At 38.3% G+C, this 25,955-nt stretch overlaps 1 long non-coding RNA gene across 3 annotated transcripts in view; it reads right to left on the reverse strand.

The window, feature by feature from the left end:
- Positions 1–25,955, reverse strand: part of LOC146766643 (uncharacterized) — a 144,403-nt gene that overhangs the window by 111,526 nt on the left and 6,922 nt on the right. For 2 of the 3 annotated variants that reach the window (XR_014957223.1, XR_014957221.1), the window contains exon 1: positions 1–25,955. This exon is cut by the window's right edge and continues 6,922 nt beyond it. This is a non-coding gene — a long non-coding RNA (uncharacterized LOC146766643). The other variant, XR_014957222.1, reaches the window with a different exon arrangement.

A 25,955-nucleotide genomic window follows, 5' to 3' on the forward strand; every position in this document is an offset into this window, starting at 1 on the left:
CACACTAGGACTCCTCAGTGAGCATTTGCAGCTAGATTACATCTCTTCTTCATAGTATGAGCACAGGAAACTGCTTACAGGGTCCCCTAAGAATATGGTCTATTAAATTAGCAAAACCAGGATTAGGTTTAAAGCCTAAAAGAAAAGAGAAAACAGTGTTTCCTACACATTAGAAATTGATATTATTTTTATGTACCTCAAACTGACTATTGACCACCTGCTCCTTATCATACACACTGCTTCCCACCTCATCATTCAGCTTTCATGCATGCACACAAAACCCTTTTCCAGCACTGTGATTGCCATTGGACTATTTTCCTAGCAAGGTAAAGGAGCTCTGCTCTCTCCATTTTATCTCACCCACACTAAGGAAATCACATTTTGGTCCATATCACAAGATGATGGAGAAACCTGAGCTCTAAGAGCAGCTGTCTTTCTGTCCTAGGTGCTGCCAGTCACAAGTAGGGCATGCAGCTGAGAGATACAAAAAAAATGAGAGAAATGTCCAAATTTCACACTCACATGTGCAGAAAACAACAGCAGCAATGACTGGATCACATCATCCAGTCCTGCCTCCATCACCCAACAGAAATGGTGGCTCAGATCTTGGGGTGTGTAGCAAGCTTCTGGCACTCATTTTATAAACAGCCTGAAAATTAGGCAGAGAGGAAAGAGAACTTTCTTTTTTCTTCTGAGCTTTCTTTACTCTTGCAAAATAAGCCAGTCGTTAGTTTCACTTGCTTCTTTGCAACTACATAATTTCCCCAGAATGTTAGACAAAGTCTGCTCTCAGTGCTATCTCACAGCTCAGGGACTGACCATCTCCTTTGAAACACTGATCTCCTCCTCAAAAAACATTCCTGTTTTCTACTTGTGCACATAGGTAGCAGCACTGGTGAATGGAGTTAAATTATGACTTGGCAAGTTCTACATCATCAAGTAACTTCTCCTTCTGCTGGGTCAAGAGAAAATGAGCTTGAAATTTATAATGAATGTAAGGGCAGCAATGTGCCTTAGTTCCATTCTGTCAAAAATGAATTTTTTTTTTTTTTTTTAAGAACAGGGACATATCTCTCCAATTCTTTCAATCTGTGTTAATTTAAAGTTATTTAATTTTACTGTCAGTGAAACTTAGGCATGTTACTGAGAGCTCCAAGATCCATTTCTGATGCCATACTGCTTCAGATCAGTGCAAGGCAATAGTCTTATTTTATAGAACCAAATACAAGGTATTCTGAAAAGAAAAGGGAAAATAAACTAACATCTTTGCTTGCAGCCTTGTAATTTCCCTGAACCATGCTGTGCTGTTGACTTTTAAGCAAAAATCTTTATTGAAATTCACTAGAAGTTCTACTTAAGAACTGGTGGCAAGATATGGGCCATTGACTTCAGTACAATTACTCCAAGTTGTACTGCAGACATCTGAGACTTAAGTCCTGAGTATTTCATAAGCTTGGGCAGGCTTAAGATCCATTATACAAATGAGACATTGAAGTGAGTGAAAACATACCCAGAAGTCCTGTGAAACCTGATTGAACCTCTTTTCTTTTGGCTTGTGCTTCTGTGGGTTTAATTTAGACTCCAAGATAAACTCAATGTACAAGCAGTTCATTTTCCTCACATGTAAAAGTTCACATGAAAAATGTTGTCATTGTACTGGAGATTACTTTATGCACTTGATACTTTTTTAAAATGACATTTTAGAAGAATCCTGCCTCTTTATTATTGTCAGAATTCTTTAAGAAAATGCATTAAAATCCAAAAAAGGTCACAGAAATGCAAATAGAAATGGTTAATTTTCCTCTGCTGAGATGCTTCAGTATTTTGGGAATGTCTTATGTCCCCAGAGACCCAAAAGGCAAGTCATTTGAAAAGCAGTGTGTATGCAGAAAATCACCAGAATGCCCTGTGGGACCAATCTGAGCCCTTCAAAATCCACTGGAGTCTGTCTGCTGACTTCAGAGACTTTCAGTGATAGTCCCCCATGCACATTTTCTAAATCTAAAGAATCATTAGGCTTTCCAAACCCTCTGTTCCTGCCTGCATTTTAAGGGCTTCAGGAGCATCACACCACTGCAGACTGATGCTGTACCACCCCACAGACTGCCCCAGCCGATTTTCTTTCCACGCTGCTGACCACACGAGCTGCCATACATATGCACTGCAGCAACTGGAATAAATTGTAGGGAGGGAGAAGTGTTGAGTGCTGACAAGTCAAAGATCTCAGAGCAGCCAGTACTCTTAATGGAGATTCTGTACAGTGAAATAACACCAAAGCAGGATTAAGCCAGCAATCAGAAGAATTTAGTATATATTAACTGGAGTTTGAAACAGAGAAGGCAGACCAGTAATATTTTGGGGAATTTTCACTGAATATCAAAAAGTCTCCAGAATACTAAAAGGCTGGCAACCAAGGCCCCTAGGTTTAGGACCCAGCACCAGAGATCAAGTGGCCACAGCTGAGATTCATAGAAGCAATAATTACTTATAAGCAGAATTACTTTCACTGAAATGATAAATAAAAGTACTACTCAACTGAATTCAAAAATCCACGGAGTATGTATTTTGTTTCCCTGGAGCCTGGACCTCTATCTTCAGAGCAGAAGAACAAACTCCACTTTTGTACCAAGCAGCATCAGCACTGTCAGAAAAGTGTAAATGGCTTGTTATGGAAACCGTTGGCACATTTCCTCTGTACAGGGAAAATCTGTTGCATGTTATCACATCATTTAAGTTAAGCTTGTTCATACAGGCAGTGTCATAAACATATTAAAAAAGAATAAAAGCAGAAGGCATTAAGTAGAAGTACCATGTGGTCTGAAAACTGATCTACTATTTTGGCTGCTGGTTAACTCTGTTTTACACTTACATGAATTTTGGGTGCAGACAAATGCTGAAGAAACTCTGTCTGTGAATTGAAAAAACCCATGAATTGCTTAATATATTAGTTACTTCTACAAACAGTTACATACACAATTTTGTTCCCAACATTTTATAAAGGAAGGATGGATTTTGGAAACCCGTACAAGTATTCATGAATATTACAACTGAATACAAGTGGTTGACCAAGCTATATTTAGAGTGGCCAAGCATCTTTCTCTGTTAAAACCAGGGAATCTCACAGTGGGAGCAGGAGGACACACAGTGCCCTTGGGCACAGCACCAGAGGTAGGGGAACACAGTCTGAAGGAGTGAAGCACAAGCTCACTGCTGGAAGCTGCTGCCTGCACAGCTGAGCTGTTCAGAGCAAACTGGGCTTGAGAACTCCCTTCCTGGCTTTGTGTATCGCAAACAACTCACCCGAGCAGCACAGGCCGTTGCCTTTCAATAAAATCAATTTATGTAGTTTGAAGATTGAACATAGGTGTTCTAATCTCAGTATTAAATATTTGGAAAGCTTTTACCTGCGGTGTACCCTTTTAAATGGCAGAATTTTTCTCATTTGAAGTAGAAAAATCAGCTTAGATCTCAGTCAAACTATTTACATCTTCTCCCCTAGTTCTAGATCTTAGTTCCCCATTCCTTATCTAATCCTTTCTATGTTGTATCTATTTAGAAATTTATCCAATCATCCAAGCTCGTTTCTTCATATTCATGAACTGTAATTCTTGTAAGAAGCATGGAAACCTTTTCATGTAATGAGAACCTTCCCAAGTGCTTGGAATTCCTGTAAATTATTTCTTCCTGGAACACAGGTGCGTGAAGTTGGCTTCAACTCTTCACACAAAAGTCTGATGATCTTCTTAACAGATATCTCCAAGCTATAGCAGCTAGCACATATTTATGTGTGTGATGGCTCAGAATAATCAATTCTGTTTGCTAAGGTTCCAGTAAAGAAACTACAGCTACAATCTCTTCTTTTCTTTTCCCTTACTGTTTCCTTGCATAACATTTTTTTCCTTATCACTGCTTATTTTCATGCAGAGCATGTTTGCTTATTTGCTATGGTCAGTAGACACTTTATTTTAATTACTTCAAAGGTAAATGTATTTGAAGACACTTGGCTCTTATTCCTGGTAAGAAAAACAATTAATATAATGGCTTCAGAACTACACAGGAAAAAAATATCAAAAACATGAGCTGCCAACACTTAAAACCTCCATATACCTTAATAAATATGCTGTTTATCTTGCCTTTGCCTTCACCTTTTTCCAATGAATACATTAGTGGCAACAAATTAACTTATTTGCTACCTAAATTTATCAAAGGTTACTGTGCAGTTATTTTTCAGCTATGAACCTACAACTTAATTACTATACTTGTAGTATCCAGCCAATTGACTTTCAGGGTAAATGCATATTGCTCTTGCACTTCCTGCTCTAACACACATTTAGTGTTAAATTTCTGTTACTATCTATGTGATACTGCCACACCTCCAAGGCTGCTTAAAGATCAGAATGCCACCATTGCTGGCACTGGGCAATCAAATATTGTAAGAATGCCTTTAAGTAAGTGCTGTTGATATGTGAGAAATATGTTTTTTGTATTAAAAAAGTGGCAGAGAACCCTCATGTAATATTGACAAGTTCATTCCGAGATGGACAAGAGGAACTAAATCATAAGCTAACATCCATCACATTCATTTCAATCAAATCCATGAAGTAACACCAATCCACAAGAACACTGCCTCTCCTTCCTCTCATTTCATAATATTTATAAAAATCAGAAACTCAGTAATAGGATACTGATGGAGTCTATCCATACAGATATTGATACCACTCTGTTTTGATCATTGCAAATTCACTAATGGTCCAAAACAACTGCTACAGATGCTCCTATGAAAGTGAATCCATATCTAGTGCATTCAGGCACTAAGAAGCTGAATAATTTCTGTGTTTCCATGTCCAAGGAGACACCAGTACTGAGCCTCCTAACTCCAGCCCATGGCAGGCAGCACATGACTGTGTTCTCTACAGCCCACTGGTGGCACCCAGGGCACTGCTGCTGCCCAACCCAGGCACTCTGCAGGCAAAGCCCATGTTCCAAAGGCAATTCAAGCATGGAAACTTTGCTATTCAGCCTTCCAAGGGAAACTTAATATCTTTTATTATGTAAATGTGCTCAAATGATTCCTTTCCAGACATGGGTGAAAGAGACAAATCTTAGAGAATTACAAGAAAGATGTAACAAGGTGTCTCCTGATGATTTACAGCTAATATGACTGTCCTGAAATCCAGCATGGACACGTCTGTTTCTTCCCTTAAAACCACTTCTGGGAATACATTTACTGCCCTCATCTTCTCTCAGATTCCCCAATCTCTTCAAGAGCTTGTAAAAAGAATTGCTTGGCAAATAGAATTTAATTGCATTAAATAGCAAATTAATCTTTTCCCCCTAGATATCCTACATTGTCTCTCCACACAGAAAACAATGAGAAGTATAGCCACTCACTGGCTGGAGCTTCATTGTAAAAAGTTATTCCAGGATATTGGCTTCTGTCCAAAAGGTAAGAGTAACGGAGGTAATTTAAATATGCTTGAGCACAGGAACAAATCCCTAAGCTCCATTGCTCTCTTTGTCAAAACCCATTCTTTCAGAAAATCATTTTCTTTACTCATTGGACAACAAAATGCATTGTCAAGAAATTTTATAGCAATAATTATAAAAGATGTCCATTTGAACCCATTGAGGTCTTACTGATTTTATAATACCCAGCAGACCTCCCTGCAGGAGAACACTATATTTATGTTAGCAATATATGCGAGAATTGAGATCGTAAAATTAAATGACCACATAGAACTGTCATTTATATGATGAGCACCTACAAATGTGAAGGCTGGTTTATCTTGCAGGATAGGGTAGAGCTAAATGGTCCACTCTCAGTGAATGCCTTTAATCACGCATTTCTTCACTGTTTCTGCAATATTACACTTGAAGGACTGGTGAGCAGTTTGCTATGAAATGTTAAATGGCTACTGGCAGTACAAGCCCGATGGAAGTGCTCACTAAAATAGAAGTACAGTACATATTGTATGCAATTGTTTTATGAGAGACATTATGGTTACTAGAATAACATTTCACCATTACCAACTGCTGAGAGAAAAGTCATTAAGATATTTGGCAAGCCAGTATAATTTTTCAGCAGAACTACAGTACCAGACCTCAGAATAGCTTCTGTTCAAAAAGGCTAGCTGTCTCAAGAAAACAACTTAAGTTGTGGTGTCATTTTATTCATAGGGGTTTATTTTCAGATTCCAATGAGAAAGTTATTGCTGCTGGAGAGTGAACAATTGAGCCTTAACCCTTATTATAACAGTGCTATTTCAGAACCAGTGCAATAAATCTTGCAGCAGTGTTTCCATTAAAAATCTCTTTTCTAAAGAGATTTTATGGTGTGTAGTTTCATTCAGACACTTTTATGAGAGATTTCTTTAAACTATGGTTTTGAAACTAGAGAGAGATTAAGCACGTGTTTAAGCACTGTTAAATAATGAGGTGGAAATAAACAAAATTCAAGTCACTGCTGTCATCTCAGCCTCTTCCATGGTTTTGCAAATACTGAAGAAACAGAAAATTCATGCTCTCCATAAAAATAGCAGGGTCCATGCTGGACAGAGTTTCACTCAACACCATCAATGGAGAAGCAACTGCTCATTTTTCATATTGCCATTAACATATTACAGACTGACTCACAGACACACATATGCCATTCCACCCTGATTGTTTCCAGTAAATATGCTCTCCCTCTTCCTACAGCTATACTCTAATGATGTGACGAGGCGTTGCAGCTTCAAGGTGCAAACATTTTGAACTGAAACAGCCGCTATGCATCACCTAACTAAATCCTTTTCTCTATAACAAGAACGGTAATGACCTATTACAGTATTATCACAAGGTAACAAGACATAAGTAACAAGGCCCACTGCAACCAAACACTTCTAGTTGTCAATGTTTCCAGTGGAAACAATGACTTCTGGTTAACGTGAGATGACAGGAGATCTCATGAAAGCCCCATAAATGACACAGGCCAGCATTAAACAAGCTGCTATTTTAATCTTCCTTCTTTCTCCAAATCTGACCATGACAATCCCAAAATGGTGTCATTTCAATAGGATTTTCTATGTGTCTGATTTGGAAGAAGGTAATTTTGTCATTAAATTTCTTTTAATCTGATATTGCGTAATTTCCACACCCATATTTAAAAGCATATATTAAAGCACACCAACTAGATTCAAGCTCAAGGAAACATTTACCAAGTGATACATTTTCTAGAAGAAGAATAAATCAATAGAAGCTACATCAAATACAAGGCAATTATTTGACACCACGTGGGAAAGAATTATGCTGGGGAATATTTTGTCTACAAAACTTTGTAAAAACATCTATGTTCCATTGTGTCTCTGAAAGAGTCCAGTTCCCATGAGCTGAGGTTTTCCAGTCATTTGTTGCTATCACCTGAGTTCAGAAACTTCTATTCTAAAAAACTCATTTTAATCTGAGAGCTCACAGATTCTGAATAATATTACAGTATGGTTGGTCCTATGTCTGTAACTTCCAAATAAAACAAAACACCTAACTAGAGAAACTCAAATTGCATAGAAACTTAGTTACTTACTTGTCTGGATCTCTCAGGTGATAACACCTCCAATTCATAGCCTTTCACTCCTCTCTAGGGTTTCAGGCACATGTACAGGAAACCAGAATATTGTTCCAGCAGCATCTTCCTGGAGTTATCTGTTTGTAACTAACAGTTTGGAAAACTAAAACAGGGTAGAATGAAAATCCTAGTTTACTTGATAATTGTCAGGAGTAACTGCAAAAGTGAAACAGCAACACAGAAAGACATGGTGAAAATTAACTTATTTTCTAGCAAAGAGACATCCAGCTGAATTGAAGCCTCTGGCCAAACCCATCCTGTCCAGAAAGAGTCAAGCTCCATTGCTACCATAACATTCTAGGCTTGCATCATTATATTCTAATTTTGCAAAGATTTAAACATATGCTTGATTCTGCCATTATGAGTAATTCTCATGGGTCTTTCTCGAGTACAGAAATAACTTCCGAAAGTGTCCATTCACTTGAAGAGGTGCTTAAGTCATTGTCAGTTTTCATATTCACATCCATCACCCCTTTCTGCACTACTCCTCACGATTACTAAGTGATTTCTGAACAACTGTAGTTCATTCATGCATTGTGAATTTAGAGCAGTTATTGGCACCAGAGCAAAAGTTTTAGAAGAACGGACTTAGATGTTTAGAACCACACAGAACATAAGAGAAATTTAGACTGGAAAGACTAAAACACTTTCTAGAACTTAACAGTTGAACTCCACAACTCTAATGTTATTAACATGAGAGTTTTTAAATAAAGCATTAAAAAGTAAACTTATTTTTCTTACACAAATAATAGACAAGAAGTCAAAGTAACTGCCATTATATCACACAATTACTCCTTGTTCAACAGAAAGCTAATTTTAAGAACTTTCATTAGCTGCAACTGGACATACAGAGGTATCAGCATCTGTATTTTATTCTCATACTCATTTCAATTCCACACAATTAATAACTACTTTTATTAAAGATATATTTTACTTCCCTGTCTCCTAACTTAATGAATTTGCTTGTGTTAGAACCAGACAATCAAATCAGATATATATCCATGCACTAAAAATAAATATTTTCCCTTTGGTCTTAAAAATTAATAAAATTTGCTTTTATTTTAAAATTCAGTTATAAACATTTTTCCTCAGGAAAATAATTGTGAACACAGATATACATAAACAAAAGTTTTGCCTATAAAGCTCATCTGTTGTGCCAGAAGAGTGTGCTCTTCATCATTTTTAATTCAGAATGCTAATTTTACACAATATGAGAATTCAGATATAGGTCTTCACAGGCTCTATCACTGTTGGAACTCAAAATGTCTCTCAGACATTTTTAGAGGTCCCAGGCCTTGGTCAGAGGCATTCTAGACCCCAGCAGGCAGCTGGAAACAGCTGTGATTTTGAGTTTGAGCCACGGAATGAGTTACCAACTTTGAAGGTGGAACAAGCAGTCACAAAGGGTTAGATAGTATAGTAAAAGTAGTTACAGAGGGGAAATTTTTTTAGTATTGTACAGGGAGGTTTTAGCACCTGTACAGGGGGTTTTTACTTTGTACATGGGGGTCAGAAGTTCTAAGATGGAGGAAAGTGGGCTGATCCTGTCCTTCCTCCTTCTTCCTTGCCTCCTTGTTCTTGGTGATGTTGGCACTCACAGATTGGTTTAAAGTAGAAAAGCACTTTGTAACATAGGTAGTAGGTATTGGGGGAAAACTGTAAACATGTTATACGTAATATATCATACAAAAGATAGCAGCAGCCCTGGGCGGGGGGGAGAGAGAAGAAGACACTGGACAATGAGGGTGTCAGGAGTGTGTGCGTCTCTGCCTGGGCTGCTGATCAAATAGCCACAGCCTGAGAACCTAATCTGTTAGATAACTAGCAATAAATCATCTTGAGACTGAATAACAAGAGACTGCGGGGTTTTTCTTTGGAAGCACGGGTTGGAGGAGAGACTTTACCACCATACGAGACCCCAGAGCAAGCCCGGGGTTCTCACATATCCCAACTAGAGTTCTCTTTGAAAAGTTAATAGCTTTAATAGTTTTTCTATTAATTTCATTTGGCTTTTCCCTAGGTTTTAAGGTTTCAAAATATAAAAATCCTTAAACTTGCAAGAATTAAAAAAAAAAGAAGTTGCTACAATTTCCCTCAATAAACTAAAAATATAGAGCAACTAAATGCCTTACCAGGATTCCTAAAATTTCACCATCAGTATCACATAGCAAAAAATTTCCAAAATCATGCCTATATCATAAAGCATTAAATAACATAAATTAAATTTAAAACACTATCTACATTAGCAGTTTCATTGCTTTGACGTAGAACTACACATCTTATGCAATTTACAATATGAGTGATCTAGTCCGTGGTTTAAACACTTTAAAAATTTTCAAGCAAAACATGAGAAGAGATGGTGTTGCCTCTTATGCTATTTAGAAAGTTTCCCCGGCAAGTAAACTCCTTTAATCACTATAAAAATCTTAAATTTGGTTCTTCAAATTGGCCATGCAAAGCTGCTGCCTCATTTTTGCAAGAACGGTTTTTAGTATATCATTGTAATTCTGAATAGCAATAGAATTTAAGAATATATACACTTCAGCCTAAAAGTGGAGCTGGGATAATGTGATGAGTAAAGAGGATTACTTGTTTAGGTAAAGTTTGCCAGGCATTCAAACCCTAAGGTAAATTTAAATCAATTAAAATCAATAAAGAGGAAGAGAAAGCACATAAAAATTAGGTAACAAAATTTGTGCAAAGCAAAATATGAGCTGATCAGTTATCTGTGTGTGTGGGATATTTTTGCAAACATAAGCCTTCAGCCTACAGCATGGAGAGATGGATTCTGAGCTTTCTGTGTTTATCATGCACAGATCCACTTAAATCAATGAAGTTATGCCAGAATTTTGCTCATGTGAACAAAACAGTGATTGCTGCCATGTCCTTCTAAAGACTGAAAAAGATTTCTTCCTTCTCAGATTAATTTCACTGTTTTAGCAGACTATTTGCTATGCCATTTATGCAGAATTCAGAAATTGTGAAGATCTGCGATCAGATTCTCTTCTTTGCTGCAGAGATTTAATAATGATAAAACTGCCTATAAGTCCACTGATAAGCAGTGAATATTTAATAATCCATGACAGGTAGTAATCATGTTTTTAACTTTTCAATTCATTATCTTGCTGCATTTCTTCTCTGCATTATGCACTTTGGAGCATTACTCAGTCTACATGCAAAAGCTTTTAGGTACCGTCAGCTATTTCCAACCACCTAGCAAAGACTATAAGTACTTTTCTGACACGAACTTGCTAAATTCTTAGATTTCTGTAGAAATGGAGTTAAATGCACCTAAAAATGTGTGGGAAAAGAAAGGCACAGATACGTAACATTTTGTATTAAACCTGCAGCAGCAGCCTCTTCTTCTCAGTCTGTATCTTGAGCCACCAAGTCAGCATCCTTCCTTTGGAAACTACAGGGCATCCAAAGGTCTGTGTAAATTTCATAGTTTTTATCACCTTAAACAGCTCTTTTGTAGAGGGAAAATAAAATTCTACACCCTGTTCAAAAGTGCATTGCTGTAGCATTCCAGTTGTGAAATTGAACACTTGCTGCAACTTTGCTACTAAACTTATTGCTGATTCCCAAAAGGGGAGAGGTTTCTATTCCCACTGCCCCAGCAACATCACTCAGCATTTTTCCTAGATTTGTTTGTTGCCAATCCTCAGGCCACAACCAAGATCAAAAAGTGCTGTTCAGGCTACCAAAATACCAGAGTATCTGGATTTTCACAGTCTTGTTCAACAGCATTTGCAGCACTAGTCAGGATGCAATAGTTTAGTGTTTGTGTCAGATTTGATGTAATAACATGTCACTTAGTTTGAAGCACTTAAATTCAGTTTAAAGTACAGCAAACATCTGCAAATCCCAGAGAAACAAATCTCTCAAGGCAAAACAAACAGTGGCTGGAATCCCAAGGGGATTTCAAGCCCAGCTCCCTCTTCAAGGGAATCATTTGGGGTGAGGAAGGTATTTCGTTTCTCAGATAACTGACATGACAATAGTCATGTGGTCTCCAGCAACAGCATCCAGTTCTTTAGGCAGAATAAAGATGAGAGTTTACAAATTCTGAAATTATAAAAAGTAATCAAATGGTTTGGCATATAGGTGGCTAAAAGATCTCAGTTCTTCCAACCAAAGGAACGACTTGATATTATTTGTAGGAGAAAGGGAAGCCACTAGAGTTTTGCAGACCAAAATTCTTCACAGAGGTGTCACCACTCCCTCTGGCACATGACTTGAAGGAAAATATATATAAGAATTAGGCTAAAAAGAATGAAGCTAAGTTACTACCAAGTATGCCAGGAGATGCCCACTAGATCTGTTAAATAATACTCACAATTTGAATAGAAAAGTGTACATTTAGCTTCACCCACTGCTCTCTGCACTTGAAACTGATCAACATTATGTCAGTTTGTGATCAGTCACAATATGTTGGTGCTCCATTCACACACAAAATGAAGAAAAATAATTTTTTTTCCCAATCACAGATTCTTATTCTTGTTTTGCAGTATGAAGAGGTGTGATATTCTTGATCAGAAAGGGATGTAAGAAAACAAAAGAAAATATTAAAATTGTAAAAGTGACCTACCTTTGTAGCTATTTGAGATAATGACAGTTGACTTCACCATTTCATATGATAATTATTTTTTAAAAATCATATTAAAAAGGCATCAGAAAAAATGTGTTAATTACTTAGGAAGCACCATGTTGAACTGGGCAAAGTGTTAGACTTAAATTATTTGCCTCCAGTGACCCCTGAAAAAGGCTTATTTTTGCAGTTTGAATATAAAAAGCTTAGAAATGCTAATCATTCCATCTGGAAATCAAAATCATAAACTGTTAGATTAATGAATGTTACAAGTAGCTCTCACATGCAGAATAGTAAAGACATTGTTAGTAATTTGTTTTGACAAAAGTGATTAGAGTATTTATTTTTGCTCACACTTCTCCTACATGCGGACCTGAAAAAATGAAACTTGTTTGTATAATACAGTAATAAAAATCTTTATTAAAACTCAGAATGTTGCTAAGTTAATTATATGATATTACCAAGAAAAGGGATAATCAAGAAATCCTTCATGAATTCATAATCTGTAAGGCAAACAATTTTTCACTGGTCTGATCTGTAGTGCCACTTGAAGTATTTTAAATGGAATTGCTAGTTGTTACTATTTATTTTTACAATAGAAGAAAAAGCAGAATTGTTGATTATAGTTTCTTCTGATCATAAAGAATGTAATGCAACAGCACCTAAATCATTACAGTTTCTTTAGATTACATTGTGTGGAAGTAGTGCTTCATGAATGAGAGAGAGGGAATGCTGTAGAGGGTGCTTTTGTTATCTGGCTTGTACCTGCTTATTCCATTATGTGTAACACAGGCTAAGAAGTCTAGAAAGTGCTTTCTTGGAGAAAAATCTCATTTTTAACAATACTGCAATTAGCTGAATTTACAAAAAAAAAATTGTAGGTGTTTTAACAGACTAAAATCTCATCTGAGATGTCAAACTTGTCTGTAAGATTTAATTTCTATTTTGCTTTCAAAATAATCAGTAGTGAAGAAAAAAAGGCAAAAATTAATAGCAGTTATTCACAGATCCCGTGTTCAGTAGGAACCACGTTATTCAGAGCTTCCAGCATAGCACAGACTAAAGATTCAACACAATGAGTTCTATCTCAAGCTCCTTTCTTGTGGCTGAGGTGTAGGAAGATATTCCACTCTGATTACAAGCAATAGAGGATATCTTAACCTCCTTGTGTTCCAGTGATTAATTACTCTCACTGTATGTACCAGTTATGCCTGCCTTCATTTTCTAGCAGCATAGCTTTATTGTGCCTTTCCTTTTATGTTTGATCCCAAATCCAAGTTCCAGCTCTGCTCTAGGTTTCTCCTTAGGCTTCCTACTGGACAGATCAGACTAGCAAGAGTCTAGAGGCCCTAAAGTTTTCCTCCAGCCTTTAAAGCCTCCACAACCAAGGGACCAAGTTTTTCTGAGATGAACTGGAGATTGACTTGGGCATTACTGAGTACTCATGTCTGAATATAGAAAGTTCAGAGTAAACTTTTGACTTGGACAGTTTTAGAAACTTCCGAGAAAGTCTGTGGTGGTAGGGAGGGGAAGAGAGGAAGTGCTGCAGCAGCTATGGAGAAATTAAAGGACTATGATTTTCAGTGTTTTCATGTCTCCAGAGATATGTGGACAGTGCTGGTACATATGAATATTTTATTGTGCACAGTAGGCAGGGCTTCCTACTGAAACAACATGACCTGCATTCCCACAGGCACAGCAGCTCTGATCACTTGCAAAGCAACCACTAATTGAGGTGAAGGGCAGGCTCTAGACAACTGTGCTTTGCTGTCAGAAGGAAAATGCAGTTGTGCCCAGTCACATCCAGACTCAACAAGAGGAATCCATCTTTACATACTTATAACCTTAGTGCAGTGCTGGTGGTCCACATAAGCAGAAAAGAGAAAAATGGGAAAGCACAGGTCAAATCCGCTACAAAAATCAGAATTAAGACATTCCCCATTGCCTCATTAATTTGGCATGGTTGTTTTTGTTATCAGCTTGTTTTGTTATCAGTATCTGCAAAGCAATGTCAGCACCTTCTCCAGGCAAACAGCTGCCTCTGAAACATTCAGGGCCATCTCTCGGCAGCCGCCTTTCTAGTGGTACATTAGTGAAGCACTGCCTCTCTAAAAAGCAGCAGCTGCTAATTTTGGTGTGGTACATAACAGCTCTCTGCCACATCAGGTTGGGTCCTGCAAGAAAATGAGTTTCTCTTGCCCAGCTCATTGACAATTGCTACCGTATGAATAATTCAGTCCCCAAAACCTAGCAAATGCAAGCAAGTGAATAAAACAGCAAGCTGTGTAGTGCACTGGACAGCCAGCAGCAGCCCCAGCTCAGCCAAAGGGTGTGACAGCTGCTTGCTGATGGTGATGGCTGGCCACTGCATAGCAGCTAATCCACGAGCCAGCAGGAGGCTTCCAGGAAGACATTTCCGTGTTTCAGACTGGATGGATTGCCATCCCAGTCCCTTTGATTTGAGTTGGCAAAATTAGGGTTCAAACCTATTAAAATATGTTCAGCACAGTTCTTCCTCTAGATTAACTGACCTGATTGAAAAGGACACATTTAACTGAAGCCATGCAATTTTCTCCCAACTGAAAAAACCTTTAGCTTCACCTTACTTGCCTTTGGCTTCCTGGTCTACAATTCTCTATGAGAGTGAGCTTCACAGCTTTGTTCAAAAATGTTTCTCCAGTCCTTCAGTAAGTTTTCCTGCCCTTGTTTCATCCACTTTTAAAGCAGGAAAGGAGAATGCATTCAAAGGGAATTTTGCTGCTCCCAAGATGAATTTATTCTGCTCATCAATTCAGAAATACTCTCTAAAAGAGGAGATGACTGCAGCTCCATCCCAGGCTGCCTGGTGGGCTGTCTCACACCTTTGGCTGCCCACCTGCCCTGGCTCACAGGCAGCAGCTTGGAAATGCAGGAACCCCAGACCCATGGTAGCCCACCTGGCAGAACAGCCAAAAAAACCTCCACATCCTGTGCATCTCACTTTGTAGCTGGCATGCTTCCAGCAGCTGCGTGGGTGAGCCAGCAGGAAACCAGGCTGAAATTTTACATGTTTCCAGAAAGAAATTTGTCAAATTGAACTATTTGCATGGACTACTCGGATGAATTAGCAGCCCCACCATCAGAAGTTGTCTGACTTAAACCTGTTCTATCTTGCTTAGGTAACACAGTAGCCAGTGTGGGTAAGATTCACAGAGAAACAAGGAAAAAAACAATAATAACAAACTGTAAAACTCCAGTTGTTGGGGATATGACCCAGGCTAGAAGCATGTATAATGCTTGCCATTAAGGCTTTCCACACTTAGGTTCTCATTGCTTCTTCTATGTTGTTCTGCTCATCCACAATCACTCCATCATACACTATGTCCCTATTTTCCTAGTGTAAGTAGTGTCTCTAGTCAGGGATACTATTCACCTTTGGGCACTTTGTTCTTCACCTCAGTTACCCACAGGAAAAAAGAAAAGCAAACTATCAACTGAGACACTTGACTGTATTCTTTACAAAGGAATTCAAGAAGAAAAATTGATGAGTGTAATGAAGGACAGGAGAAAAGCAGATGGATCTTAGAAAAAGTTAATAAGATACAATGTTCTTATTCTAAAATGCATACAAATTTAATATATTTAGGACTACTGACTGTCCTTTGACAGACCTGCTTCACACAGGACACTTACTCAATTTCCTACTAAAATTTGAGATTTTTTTTTCTCCAAAGGTCAAGTGGGAGGGAATTAAACCACTTCTCAATCTGCCCTTGGCTTCTTGGCCACACCAAGTGTGTTTTGCCAAGTTTTCCTCATCTCAGCCTATCCAGAGCTGGTTTCCCAGGCTCTCATGGTCTCTGCTGAGCAGGGTACTGAATGTGTTGAATAGGACCTATTACCGAGCCTATATTTTGTGTATGTTGTGCTAAGCCAAGTCATCAGTGCATGCCCTGGCACACATGGACACTGTTCAGCTCTCCCTGCACAAGGCACCTGTGTGCACATGCTTCCCCAGCCAGCCCTAGCAGGGCATCCATACCCTCCTTCCTCCACATGTAACGGGCTCACTTTCCACACAGCTCCCCCTGAATGCACATTCACAGCTTGTGCCAATGCTAAAAGTGCTGCAGAGCACAGGCACATTTCAAGGGAGGCTTCCACAGCCCTCTGAAATCACCATCCTTCTAGGTAAATAAGCCTCTGATGACCCATACTGTATGTATGGCATTATGCTGCATTTGTGATTCAGATGCCTGCTCCAAATCCAAAGCACACACACAAAGTACTAAGAGAACTTTCAACATAAAGGAGGTACAAAAGTGGAGCTGATTCACACTCTTAGCTGCAATCAAACTACCAGAGGATGCTGAATGATTCCCTCTGCTCTGGTTTGGGATGTCATTATCTGACCTCATTTCTTGCTTGTGGCACTTTCTTGGGCAGCTCAGTGCTCACATATTATCATCAAGCCAGGAGCACTCAAAGTCATACAAATGTGAGTGTGTGTGTATGTCGCTAAAGGGGCATAAGGGGTGGGGTAAATTAAAGGCTTTTAAGTACTACTGATTGAGAAAGAGAGAAAACAACATTTAAAAACCTTTTAAATTGCTATTCCTTCCTTTTAATCCTAAATTTCTCTTTGTTTTGTTTTATGCAGCTGGCTGAATGATGGCAGAGTGGCTTGCAATTATCTGGATGACATTAGATGCCAGCTGAAATGGACACTAAAGGAAGAATCCAACATCCTGCATATATAATTCCTACTCCATTTGGCATTGAACCAAGCCAACAAATATACATTCCTTCCGCACCGTCCCCAGTAAATCCCATGGCCTTTGAATGTTGCTATGGTAACAAAAGCCCAGGATGTAAGAAGAGTTTGGATATACACAGTTTCCAAAATGTTGGAGTAGAGTTTTAGATTGAGAACTACATGCACCTGTAGGTAACTCCCATGAGCTCTGCACACTGAACACTTTACTGTTCACCACAGACCTGGGCTTGCAATGCCTTCAGAATTCTGAAGGGCCCTAATTAATCTGATGGCTTTTATTTTTGGTCATTGTATGGCTTATTCAAATCACAGGTACTTCTCCACCTGTTCTGTGAAACTTACTAAAATAGACTTTAGAAACTGAGCACAGCTGTCAAAATAATATTGTTGTATTCCTGAATCTGTTCCAAAGATAGATATTCCAGAGAAATTTAAAAGTTATATTCCTGTATTAGCACACTAGGTAGTTCATAGCAGTTTAGTAAATCAAATATTCCATACTGCTAGCTTAATAAGATGGGGAGTCATGCACGAAATGACTGCCAGCTTAATAACACAGGGAGCCATGCATGGCATGTACTTGCATATAATAGCACAGAATGTTCCCCTAAATCCTTTAAATTGCTCATCAGTTCTTAAATAGGCATTTAACTAAACCTTCATACAGAATCAAAAAGAAAGACGAAGCCACCTACAACTGAAAGGAATGATAGTAAAGGACTAAGTGAAACCTTAAATGCCATCTTGTAGAAAAAGCTGGAAATCTGAACTTACAAATAAACCAAAACAAAACAAACCATAATTCCTGCAGCTAAAGTAAATGGACAAATTTTCTTCTTTAGAGTAACTCTAAAAATGAAAACTAGATGTACTGTTGCATGAAGAGATGACACCAAAAGGAGAGGGAAACACTAAAAATCTTGAAACCAAACCTGGAGCAACATGCAGGGGTGATGATGAGTGGAACAGAATTTGTGACTGCTATTTTTCTGATGACTCACAGTCAGCCAGAGAGATTGAAATCCAAACTGAATATATCTGTTTGTTTTCCTTTTCCAGAGCCCCTGCCAGTCTGCCATATGTACATTCCTTCGTGCCACAACATTTTTTGGGCTTAGTTTGCAGGAGAAGCTGAAGAAACAGGACACTAAAACCTGAGCTACAGATGGGAAGCCAAGGTGAAGAGAGAGACTCTAGACCCTTCTTAAACAATTGTCCAGGGAAGGTGCATTACTGTGCCAATCTATGCTTAGAATCAAGAAAGTTATTTAAATCTTGCATTTTTCTTTTTTTTTTTTTTTTCCTTACTCTTGCCTGTTATAACTGCTCAGATGGCCAGCTCTTCAGGGCAAGAAGATGCTCCCAAAAGGTTCCCAAATAGGCCCTAAGGCATGCTCAGGACTTTTCCTACCATTGCAGTATAACTGTCCAATTTACATTTTTAAACAGCTTCAGGCCTAAATACCTGAAACATGCAAACACACACACTGAGGACAAAATGCTGGCTGAATAAGTTTCTCTATCACTTCAGCAAGTGATATCTCATGCAAACACTGCTATCATATATGCTGTGCATGTGCAGAGCAGGTCTTTTCTTCTGGATGCTAAGTCATTCTTCCCTCTACTTTCACAGAAGGAAAACCTCAAGAGTATTATTTTATAAATAGCTGGATTTAAATGCCCATTCCTACAAACTACAGATAACTTGCAAATATGAGTCACAAATTTATATAACCAAAGTTTCTAAATCTAACCAAAACGTATATTACCATTACAACATGCAAAAAGATAATACACTTATTTATTACTATGTTTGGATGTAAAGAGCAATTTTAAAAACTAATTTAAATTTATCAAGTATGGAATAGAGAACCTCGTACTTTCACACTGTCACTGCAAAAGGACAAATAATGTTCACCAGTGGCTTTTCCTATGACTCATTCAAGTAGTACTGAGGAATAAGGGCAAACAATTAGATTTCTGTAACCAAAAACATTAAGATATATCCATTGCCTCATAAGCTGAGACCATTTCAATTAAGCAAAGTGTCCTTGCCTAGACAATAGCAGAGAAAAATATGAACTCACTTCTCTGCCCAGCTCCCATCCACTTCACCAAAGTGTCAGTTTCAAAGCTTAAGCCACTGAAATATTACTCAGTTCATTATTGCCTTTCTTCTTCACAGAATAAAAAAAAAAATACAAATGTAGTGTTACTGGCACTTTATGTACACTAGCCTGTATTTAAGAAAATAAACATATATAAAAAACTTAAGGCTCCACAGGCATACTGATTCATCATTTTTGTAAATCACAAAATGTCTCTATTTGTCTCATCAGAGACCAGGTACTGCTATAAGACAAAAGGCTGAGTGTGATTCATTTCCCATGAAAGAAAGTCAAAATAATATCCAGAAATACACTTGAAAGACTCCAAAGAATCCTACTGTCCCAAATGAAACTGCTTTACACTGTAAGAAATATGGGAAATAGTGCTCATCTCTTGAAATAGGTGAAGCATAATGGCACACAATATGGCCATTCTTTCATGCAAATAGTCAATAAAGATATTTGAAGGAGTTTTCTCTGTACCATTGGCCTTATTAATAACTAGATTAATATGTTGAGTATGTGAAATGTTATAAAGGAATGTACAAATGGATACTCCTCAATACCAACAAAAAGATGGACATTGTCTATACCTGATGTCAAATGCACTGAGTAAACAGGAAAGAAAATAGCACTTCTTTCATCTAAAACAGCTGCAGACACAGTACCTAGATGCTTTCTGAGAAGGATGCTTTTATATTAATGAAATTTTTATCCTTTTTACAGGAGAGTTACCATTTATTTTTAGTAACTGGATATCAGAATTTCCTTCTATACTATCAAGGTGTAACAGTTGTAAGCAACCACAGTAACAACCTATATTTTATTTGCTAAGAAATACTTCTAGTTCCTCAGAATATACCATGCTCTAAATTCTCATTTCTCTTCAACTAATGCTCAAGCTATTACATGTACTGTAAGAAAGGCTTTTATTTGTGAGTATGGTCTTTTGTGTTAAGAAAGATAAATGTCAGACTCATTAATTATGTATCTATAATTAGATACTGCTGAAAATGAGCTGAAACTTGTTTTGACATCTTCTTTGAAGAATGTATTTGTACATTGCATGTAACATTGCATATATGCATTTGCAAAACCTGAAATAGCTGAATGGCAGCTATGTACAAAAACCAGCAAGCTTTTACAGGGTAAACAAAATCAAAGCACAGCTGAAGCACGGACTAACAGGAGGGAAATTCATGTGAGATAGCCTGCCCAGAAAAAACCTAAATGGCCATCAAGAGGAAAGGAAGCCTCTGACCAGGAACACATGATGAAAGCTGTACTCTGTTGATTGCAGAAAGTTTGCTTTTAAATACACCCTTCTAAGTGTTTAACTAATTTCCAAGAGGCTTGATTGTGCTTCGCTCGACTTCAGGGGGTTTTTTTCCTACTAATTTGGAGATGGATTGCACCTTAAGGCAGAGCCAGGAACATGGGGTGTGTGCTTAAACGGCAGGAACCCAAGAGTAAGCGTGGGAGGTATTGTGCCTCAGCGACAAAACATCTCCCTTCCCCCACAGAGGCAAAGGAGACCAATCAGCCCTACAGTTAACTGTGAGTTTAAGTATGAAAACCAGCAGTGTGCAGAAAATACTGCAGGATGGAAGCAAATTCTCTTCTGCCTTTTATGCAATCTAGGAATTTAAAGAAGTAATGCCAGCAACCTTTCTGTGTGAGTGTATGAGGAAATCATGCATGAATTAATAATGGTGGTAATAGTAGGAGTATTGATGAAGACTCAAAGAATTGTTGAGGTTTTTAAAGGATAATTATAAATGGTTTGACAATGTTGTGTCTGGGACTGAATAAGCAATTCAGCCTTATCACCACTGCTGGACTTCACACAGCATCTAGGTGCTGTTAGGAACAGAAGAGCAACACTAAAAATATCTTTCTACTCAAAAGAGCTGTTTCTTCTATATTCTCTGAGTCATTCCTGATACCTTTACTGACAAAACAATTCATTAGTACTGATAGCATGGCAGTGCTAATCCAGCTCCAGGAGGGAAATCTGGATCCCAGTTTGTCTCACCATGCTGGAGGGATGACTGGCATGTAGCCCAGATTTCTGCTAGAGGTGCCGTGTAGCGGTGCACAGGAAATCATTCCCAAATACCTGTGATTAGGCACAGTCAGTACATTTCTCTTAAGGACAAACATAAAAGCCTTTCAAAACCAGCCAAGACCCTTGCTGAAGCAGGAACAAGCAGAGGCATTTGCCCTGAAGGCACCCTCCATACCACAGTATGCCTTCTGCAAGTCCATGGCACTGCAACAGGCAGTCACTGCAACCAACACTATCCCCATGCTACTCTGTCCAGACAATGTGTTAAGACAAAAGCAATTTTTAAAGCAGAGTGGACTAGTACTCAGAACCTTATTTTTGCAGGTTTCAGAAACAAAGTGACCTTCACCTGGGATAAATCGGCACAGCGAGACCAATTGCTTTGACTGATGCAAATAACTTTACTGATTACTTCACACTTGGTAAAGTTTGCCAAAAAGGAGCGATTCTCTTGTTGGTGATCACTAAGTCAGGGACAGCTTGGCAGCTCCTTGCAAGCACAGTACTGCCAGTGCTTGCCAGTTTATCCCTATGCTGCCTCACATTCTCCACAGGTACAAAGCCATTACATCATCAGTGTGCAAACAGCCACATGGCTTGTGAATACAAAATGGCAGTGGGATCTTTCCCATAGCAGGCATCCACCAAAGTGAAAAGTTACCATCTAAATAAGAAAGATAAACACCTGGGGGTTTGGTGTTCACTTTAGAGTAACTTTCAAAACTGAGAAGAAGTAGGAAAATTACATCCCTTATTTCTAAGGGACTTGCAAATAAGAAATTTGAATGAACATAAGGAAACATGAAATATAAATATTTCTAACTATAGACAATTTCAGTGTTTCCACATTTGTAAGTGACCGCAGTCTAACTGTTCTCTTTCATGCCAAGAGCATCAACTTTAAAGGATATAACCACCAAAAAGACAAGTCTTTCTTCTTTTCCAAAGTTTTCCCCAAATGCCATTAACACACTGAATGCAAAGCATCTTGAACCACTGTTGTGGACCCTGTGCTCATGCTCTACCTTGTGCAAATCAAAGAAGCGAAGAAGCTGATTTCCTGATTAGCAATTCCTCAGTGGTAGTGGTGGGGAGGAAGAACCTGCCTACAAAAATCATAGCTGTTAGGAAATATCAGTCTATAAACAGATGGCTACTCCTCACGGGATACTGTCCTCTCCAGGAATGCAGCATGAAGTTCTGAACCTCTTCCAATGCAGCCCTGAGCAGGCTGTGTTCCTAGCAAAGGTGAGGAAAGTTAGAAATGGAATGAAGCCAATCTGTTCATATAAAAGCTCTAAATTCATTACTCTCAATTAAAATGAATGAGGATAAGGGTTGCTTCCAAGTATATCAATCAAAGAAAGTACTTGCTGCAGGAAAACAGAAGACACTGCTGTATACATGAAGGAATTTATTCCCATCTTAACAAAATGTGTGCAGGCAAGTGTACACAAAATGGGCAGTTTATTTTTCACTTGAGGAGTTGTATCTAGGAATGATGGGTTAAATATCTAGAGTTATATATTTTGAATATTTTTTAAAAGCCCATTTCTTAAAGAAATATTTGTATGCCTGCACACCTGATATTACAAAAAAAGAGAAAGTAGCTCAAGCCAGAGTGTTTCGTGCCATGTAAAAAGGTATACGATGCTTAGTAGACAAGTATAGATTTGCCTCCAAATTAATTTATTCTGTTAACTATTCTATTAACTTTGGATGCCCTTAACTCCTTCTGAAATCAACAGCCTGAAAAACTGCTGAGCACTGCAGAATAAACTCTTGAGAGGGAAAAAAATCTTAAAACAAAAACTAATGCTTCTTATTTACAGTCCTTTACAATACTGGTGTCTTTCTCACTGTGGTTTTGGTGTTTGGGTTTTTTTTTCCCACTGGTTGCAGTATGAACAAAGCTAAGATTTGCAGCAATAGAAATTGCTATAAATTGACAAAGAGCAGGATAAGTTGTTTTTTTTGTTTTTTTTTTTTGTAGCTGTTCTTGTTATTCACAATATACCATCAATATGCACATTTCCCTATCTCCTCTAAAGGATCTTCAGCCCAAATCACTTGCAATTTCTGCAAGTTTAACTCTGCAAAAGGCTGAAAATGTTGAGATAGCTCAATACCTACCATACTCTTAGAAATATTCCAACATATTATCACAGCTATGGAACTTCAGAAATTAGGATATCAAGGAGAGTTGCCCAGGGAATGCTAAAGAACTCGAGTAAATACCTGAGCAGGATGTGCTTCAGTAGGAATTTGGAGGAGATGGAACAAGGCACTTTGTTTCTGTCTCAGTTTAGCTTATGGCCTACCTCAAAAGTGGTATTGGAAACCCATGTTCATTATTTTTAAGGGAGCAGATGGTGTTTCTTTATTAGGAAGAGTATAGAGTCAAGCCTTCCATTACCGGATGGATGTCTCAAGAGCTTGTCATTCTTAAGACTATAATTTCACCAACCTATACCACAAAGCACAAGAAATGTTTTCATTAGGTGTTACAAAAAGGGGACCTGTTTTTACTACATGCCTACAATCAGGCTTGCAGAAAAAAGAACCCGAAGAAGTAGCTGTGATGCATCAAAATAAGACAAGAGCCTTTCTCCATCCTGAACAATTCATGTAATCCTTCTTTGGGTGAACACCTCTTCTTATTCCTGAGGGATGATTATCAGCCTCAGAAAAGTAAAAACTTGACCTACAGCTCAGGACAAGGATTTTAAATTTTTCTAGGATGACTTTCAGTCCAGGCCCTATTGTTAGGGTCAAATAAGTAGGCTCCTTTGACAGGTCATAATGCTGTCAGAAGTTACGAATACATGACATTTTCTCACACTGTCATCTTCACAGTCCACAGCTATTGTTGGAGAGGGCACAAGATTTGTGGGATAGAATGAACAAAGCTGAAAACAACCTATGGCCATGGTGGTGAAAAGCTCAGGAGGAACATGGGTAGTAATAACATTGAACCTAAGCTGACCAAGCCAGGGAAGTTGGGGCTGAAGCTGATGTGTCTGCCACCTTCCCATATCCATTGACCACTTCAGGAAAACTGAGCCTGGCATCCACACTGTGCAAACAGAGCCCATTTGCAGGCTGCAGGCCCCAGCTGCCCTCCAAGCTTCCTTCACAAGGCAAAGAACACTCACAGATATGATGTGCAGGTCTCATTTTTTTCTGTCTGGCACTGCACTGTAACTGTGATGGGAAATTTTATTGATGAGAGCCATAAATAGACACACAGACACAATTTAAACAAGCAGTTGGACACTCCTACTAGGATGGATACCAGTCTACAAGGACAGACTGATTCTTGTAGAGGAAAAAAATGAGAAAATTAAAGATGAGGAAAACAAAGGAAAAGAGAAGGTGCAAAAATATAAGAAAAGGCCATCACAGGAAGACTCCGTGTGATAGAAAAAAATATTCCTTAAAAAAACCTCAGGAGCTCCAACAATATAAGTTCTTGTTTTGTTATCTACATACCAACCATGCCCTTCTGAAAAATTTAGTTCTATAATGAAATACAATAAAAATCTAGACAGAAATTATAAACAGATTTATAAGGAAAAGAGGCAGCACATAAGATCTTTAATGTAGCCACAGAAGTTATCTCCCCTATGGCCATTTTTAGCATGAATGTTGCTATATATACATCTAGCACTTCCACAGGTCTCATTAGCAGCTGTTCAGGTAGAGCTGTGAATTGATACATATGGAGACTATACCAGAGGGCAGGTTTTAAAGATAAAGCCTTCAAGAACTGTAAATAATTTAAGACATAATGGTATAAACAGGACTCCCCAAATTCAATTGGTCGGTGAATGTGTAACTCACTAAAACAACTTCCAGGCAATACTGAGATTTCCAGTAAAGTTTGGGTCTGACACAGTCATTAAAACTAAGGAGGGTCTGCAATGACTTTTGCATGTGGTTTGAGACTTGGATCCAGGAGATTAGTTTGGGTTCCTGAACACAGGCATCTTTTCTCATAGAAAAAAAACTCACTGCATTGCTTTCTACCCCAGTCTACCTCAGTAACAGGACACTGTGTTCATGTTCTTCCCCCTCCTGCTCTAGAAGCAACTGGTGACAGCTCAGACAAGAACTGAGATTCATTAGCAACACCCTCAGCCTCCTGATTCCCACCTCACACCCCACGCTCCAGAGCTCAAACCTTCACTGGCACTGCTAAGTGCTACTGAGGTATAAATAGCATCTTACAGTAACACCATAATTAAAACACATATGCTTATGCATAAGCATACTTCCTGAAACTGCGGACTGAAAAGTCCTTCATTAACTCATTTACAGTTCTTTCCTGTGCACCAAAAAAATTCACTATTTAATCTCACTGGACTTCTCAAAGTTGATTTAATGGCAGAGCCCTCCTGGGAACTCTTAAGAGAATTCACTAATTCACTTATGGAATATTTACTTTGATAAGCATCAGTACTTATTACATATATTTTTCATAATATATTTTCAGAAAAAGTTCTCGAACATATAACTTGTTAATCTGTCATCCTTGCCCACATTATCTTCAATAGGATATACTCATATGAATGGCTTAGATCTTTTTGTCTGAAATTACTGGTTCACCATGAGTCTCTCATTCATTGAAAAAAAATGCAGTACTGTTCTGTTTAAATTAATTTTTCTATCTCAAAGAAATATAAGCATGCTATCAGCATTGCTTAAGCAAAAGGAAGAGTGGATGGAAGCTGCAAGACAGTTCCCTTAATGTGACTGTGTTTGATGCCATAAAGGTATGGGAACACTAGATGGCAATAACTACTGTACATGTATCTTTAAATACAAATTTACCT

This window comes from Lonchura striata, chromosome 9 (genome assembly GCF_050655825.1).
Source record: "Lonchura striata isolate lonStrDom1 chromosome 9, ASM5065582v1, whole genome shotgun sequence".
Taxonomy (NCBI): Eukaryota; Metazoa; Chordata; class Aves; order Passeriformes; family Estrildidae; genus Lonchura; species Lonchura striata.